Genomic DNA, 5,952 nt, shown 5'->3' on the forward strand with positions numbered 1-5,952 from the left:
AGACATATTTCAAAGGCAAACATGTTATGCTTCTTGTGGCTTTCTCGCCCTCATCAAATTCTTATCTATAATCTACTGAGAATAGGTTTATGACTAGATTGGAAGTTATTAGAAGAAAACTAAATAACTGGTAGTAATGTCGTTATAAAGTTTCTTTGTTCAATTAGGCTATGTATTGATGGAAAACATAGCAATTAGGCTAGCTTATTTATTACTTGGTTCCAATTTCGATGATACAAGTAGCAAAATAGGTATTTTCTTAGCAATAATAAATTTAACATACATATAGTGAAAGAAAGAGCAATACTTATAGGTGACTTGATCTGTCACCGTTGGAGTACCTAAGCCACTGGATAGGAAGGTTTCATGGCAATGCCACAAACACCTTCTGGTGCTCCAGTATCTCTCTGAATCCTCATGTAGCCACTCTCACCCCAGGTGGTGCCCCATGAATTCTTGATTAACCAGAACTTGGTACCATCATCAGTCATTCCATACCCGATTATAGTAACGGCATGATCTAAATTGGTCCCGCATTCTCCTGTGAAAACTCCACTGGAATAGGACTTAAAGTCAGGACTAGAACCTTCTATGGCAACTGAAACTGGGTGGTTGGCTACTGCTTGTAGTAATGCCTCCTCATTATTGGAAGGTACGTCTTCATATGAACTTATCTGAGCTACAATATTAGATGCCCTTTGCTGGTCACAAGTTCCATCCATAGCCTGATATGGGTAGTTATCCTCAGTGGCTAGTCCTTGGTTCTGTATTATATATTCAAAGGCATAATCCATGACACCACCATTGCAACCGTGACTGCCTTCCACGCAGTCCACTAGTTGTTGCTCGGAAAGGGAGATTTTGTTGCCATTTTTGATCTGGGTGACCCCCTCTACTGCTGCCACAGCTGAAAAGGCCCAGCAACATCCTACATAGGAATCAATCATAACAGAAATCTTGTTAGGACAAAAATAAATGCAGCAAAAAAGGCTAAACTAGGTTTTAGTTTCATGCAACGTTATTATTCTCTTACCACACTGGCCTTGGTATTTGATGGGGGTAACAGCTCCTTTTTCTCTCCAATCCATAGTCATTGGAATTTCAGTCAGGTTTTGATATCTGAATGAGGTTTTGGGTGAAGTGGGCTGGGAGGAAATCTTGTATCCAGTACGAGTAGCAATGAATTCTTCAGTTGTTAAGTCTGCAAATTCATTGACGCTTAACTTGTAAGTGCGATTCCCTTCATTGTTGACTTTGTCAATGTATTCAACATTGACCATGAATATCTCGAAACGCTTTTCCTTCTCTGCATCATCTTCGTAGTTGCGTCCATACTTAGATATCCATTGCTGATATCTCCCAACAATGGAGTCTTCAAGTAATGTGCGGGACATGGCTTGATATGTGGAAGTCTCCAAAATCAACAAGAAGACAATGATAAGTTTTTTTTCCATGTATTAAAGCCATTGCTTTACAAACCGAAGAGAGTTCTTTGTTAATGGTTCTATGTGATTGATAATTGGTGAGAAAGAAAACACACATTTACCCTATTTATACGAGATTAGCATCCCCATTGTGAAGTGCATCTTGGGTTGGAATGGGACCCCTTTCTCCCATCGTGCTGGGCATGTTAAAGTTGACACTTGAATCAGAATTCTTTCTTGAGGGATTCTGATTGCTGATAAAGGTTTTGAATGATCAAATTTAAGTAACATGGGAACCCAGCCAACGTGTGAAACTAGAGAGTGTCTATCTGGATGTTGGTCGCTATCGTTCTTCGTGCAGTATACGAAGGGATAGTCCCCCTTGCATGTGGCATTCCTTTCAATCCATGTAAGTTCTCTCTTTCAGACTATATACAGGGTGATGCCAATGACTAGCGATAATTGCGGTTGTTCAAAAAGTATTTCAAGTAATAGCAAGAAATGTGAATAACGACTTTAAGTACAACTACTTCAGTGATGAAGGTACAATTCAACAAGCATCTAGTTATTATAGTAAGGAAATAGAGTAATTGTGTAGAATCAACAAATCACAATACATGAAGCACTCTTTACGCTAAAATAATAACAGATTGGCACGTTGACCTCCGCCAATCAAGCATGAAAGAACAACCAATGACTCTACTCGCCCTGCCATTTCTGTTATATGCATTTTGCTTGATTTTCGGTATTGATTCGATAAAGCATATGCTAGTGTGGTAAACATTTTGAGAGTGACAAATCTTGATTAGTTTGAATTAATTACTGATTTCTCAGCTCAATAATTAGCTGATGATGAAGGAGATAATTGGGTCAATTGACTGACACTTGTCTGCCCTGACCCTTGAATCAGTAGTCGGACCACATTCTGGGCCAACGCTGTTGCAAGCCACTGTCAGATCTGCAGAAAGCTTGAGCCTCTTCAAGCTAGACCATATCAGCCTATTAGTGCTCCAATTATAATTAGTGCTGATTTGTTGCGTGTTGATGATGTTTTAAACTTCTTTGGTTTTAAGAAGGGTTAGTTCAAAGAGCTTGACTATTGCTATTAAGTAATGTTATGCTCATGCGATGCACGTTTAATAAAAATTATTCGTATATATATAAAAAATTCAAGTATTAAATATATACTAAAAATTAAATGGTTCTAAAAAAAACTATAAATTAAATAAAAAATATTTTAAATATAGAATCAAAAGGCTAAGTCACAAACCATTCATTAAGGCATCCATTCCCACCAATATGAACCAACAGACATCATGGCTACCGTATACTAAATTTGCAAGACATTGAAGCTTAAGATTCAAAAACTTAAGGTACATTAATTTGGTACGCTATAATAGGCTATATGCTATAATACCTATTTCTTAGGAATAATTATTTAATTGTTTGGTTGTGTTTTTAATACAAGTAATATTTTTCCTTAGAAATAAATATTTTCTTACTAAAAATGGCTATAATAACTATTCCTATGTGAGTTAAAGCTTGTGTTGTGTATCTAAAAGTTCCATTTTCGGATATACCAACCTGTAAGTTTTTTCAAGACCTTCTCCCCTCTCCCTATGTGTGTGTGTGTTAAAAATACTTAGTATTCAAAAAAAAAAAAAACTATTCCTTTAACCTGCATAATAAATACATAACAATAAAATAAAATTCCTAAATCCCCCTTCCGAAAAAAGGAAAACTCCTCCTTGTCACTCCTCCCTCTCCCCCGTGAATCAATTCACAACTTTTTTTGTGGCTTCGTTATTCTCCATATTAATTTTTGGACAAAACTTAGGGCAAATTTGGTACACTAAATGAGGATTACAATTGGACTTGTAATCTTTATTACAGGGAATAAAATATGTTGTGATGGAATAATTAAGCCTATTTGTAGGTTTGGTTGTGAGTTGAAACATTAGAATAAAACTTAAGATTTATTTAAAAAAATATCTTACTCATACAATTATATTTCCTTAAAAATAATATTTTTAAAATTTGAAAGAAATGTGACAGTTCATTGTAATAAAAACACTACCAAACTAATGAATAACTAAACCATATGAATAACTATTACATTGCAGTGTATATTACAATCTACCAAACATGCCCTTAAGTACAATAATTTCTTCATAATTTCTAAATATTAAAGTTGATAAGAACAAAAAAGACCGTGTATTAAAAAAGTACTAATAAAAGATAATAGTAAAAATTAATAAGTTAATAGTATATTCATGGTATTAATTTTTGAGTTTTTATATGTGTTATATGTGTATATAAGGTCAATTTTCAAATATAAATATAAAAATTGTAGTGAATGTAAAGAGCTTTTGTACGGTGGTCTTACGTATCGCATTCATGTCAGATGTAATCCAAAATTTGAATTTCATTGGATCTAATAACATCTAATAAGCTCATTAGATGTCAAGGGCCTTGTAACACAACTAGTTAGCATATCTTGATTTTTTTCAAAGCATCAAAGGTTTAAATCTCACTCCTCCATTATAGCTATCGAATTTAAAAAACAAAAGTGACCAGAATTTCAATATAAGAGTGAAGTCCAACCATATTTGAATTTATTTGGGCCTCGAGAAGGATCTTAATGAAAAAGTATTGTTATTCTTCATTCAAAATGCCCCAGAAGGATCTTAATGACGTCTACTCAATGAACATATGTTAGACTAAAAAAAGAACTAATATTGTTGAATGAGTAAAGAAATAGTAAAAGATTGCAAAATGCACAAATATAATTGTAAATAAATATATCACTTCAACTAGCAATGCCTAAATAGAATTATTTAGGGTAAATTTCATTAACTACCCCTGAGGTTTGGGCAAATCCCAAGCAAGTCCAATTTTTTTTTTTTTTTTTTAAAACAATCCAATTTAGTCCATGCGAACAATATAGTCCTTAAATGCTGTCAAAGACGTTACTCACACTCTCTTACTCTTTTTTCCTCTCCTCTCTTATCTGTCGTCACTCTCTCATGGATCTCAGACTAAAAAATACCCACCACAACCCACAGATACCCATAGATGTTCTTCTTGTTGTCATATTCTTGGTGCCAAAATGATTGATTTGGCACATTCTCAGACCCAAGATTGAAATGAACACATTCTCTCGTTTCTTTTCTTTTGTGTCTCTCTCAAATCACCATGACCACCTACACTCGGTCAGCATGACCCACAGCCACCAGTCAGCATAACCCACAGCCACCATGATCTTTGCTGAATCTTGGTTTCTCTACTCTACGGTTGAGGATCAGTTTGGGTATAGTATTTGTCGGGTTTTCTCGGTTTGATTTGATATTTCTCTATGCGTTGGTTTTCTTTTTTTTTCATTTTGAAATGGTGGTGGTGGTTTTCTGTTTGGGGGTCTCATTGATGATGGGTTTAGATTTGAGAAAAGTTGCATTTTGATTAAATTTTTGGTCTTTCTAGGTGTGAGTTTACGAATGGTGTGTGTGTTTTTTGGGTGCTGTGTATGTGAACAATTATTTTGTGGGTATGAATTCAAACCTGATCTCTCTTCTACTTGGATACTGTTTTTGTTGGGTATCCTTTTAGATCTACATGGTTGGGTGGTTTGGGTGGCTAGAATTGGTTTAGTGTGGTTTGGTTTGGCCGTGGGTGTTTGGAGTGGTTTGATTTGGGTGGCTGTGAGTGTGGGTTTGCGGTGTTTTGAGTTCTAATTTATGGTTTTGGTTTGTAGTGGTGAGCTTTATACCGATGGTTGTGAGGTGGTTGTTGTGTTCTTAACTAGTAGATCTGTGGGCTATGGTGGGTTTTCTTTTTATGTCTGAGATAAAATGAGAGAGGAGCAAGAGAAGTGACAAAAGAGAGAGAGAGTCAAGAATGGTTAACGTTCTTGACGTCGTTTAGGGACCAAATTATGCATAGGGACTAATTGGTTGGTTTTGAAAAGTTTTAGACTTGGTTGGTATTTGTCCAAACCTTAGGGATAGTTAATGAGATTAGCCAATTATTAAAAAGCTAAAATTGTGGATTAGTGGACTTGCTTTCAAACCCAAGCAATATAGATCTGTCTTGTTCGTTCTTGCAATCACTTGAAGCTGTTTTAACTCTAAGGAATGTTTGTCACGCCCCAAACCCAAAAGGGTCCAAAGCATGAAAGAACAAGCCTTCAAGAGGTATTGTAGTGATTTTTTTTTCTTTTCTTTCCATTTGATAAGATAAATAAATATATTGATCTCTCCACAATATAAGTCAGAGCTGTATGACACACTTACAAACAATACATACTACAAATCATGTGTCTCCAAATATACATGAAAATCCAAAGCTCCAAATAAATAAACACAAAATCACGATCCTTTCTAAGATACGCAATCTCAAAAGAAAATTCTAGGCCTATCATGCCCACGGCTAACAAACCGCAAGAGCCCAACCTCCAGGAGAATTAGCTATGGCCTCGAATAATTTAGTAAATTGAGCACCAACAATTTATAGCACAAATCTCCCACTTAGC

The 5,952-nt window shown here is 35.4% G+C and overlaps 1 pseudogene; it reads right to left on the reverse strand.

Moving 5' to 3' along the window:
- Positions 1 to 268: 268 nt before the first annotated feature.
- On the reverse strand, positions 269 to 1,467 carry LOC142617803 (senescence-specific cysteine protease SAG39-like; annotated as a pseudogene).
- Positions 1,468 to 5,952: the final 4,485 nt, after the last annotated feature.

This window comes from Castanea sativa, chromosome 11, assembly GCF_040712315.1.
Source record: "Castanea sativa cultivar Marrone di Chiusa Pesio chromosome 11, ASM4071231v1".
NCBI classification, from domain to species: Eukaryota; Viridiplantae; Streptophyta; class Magnoliopsida; order Fagales; family Fagaceae; genus Castanea; species Castanea sativa.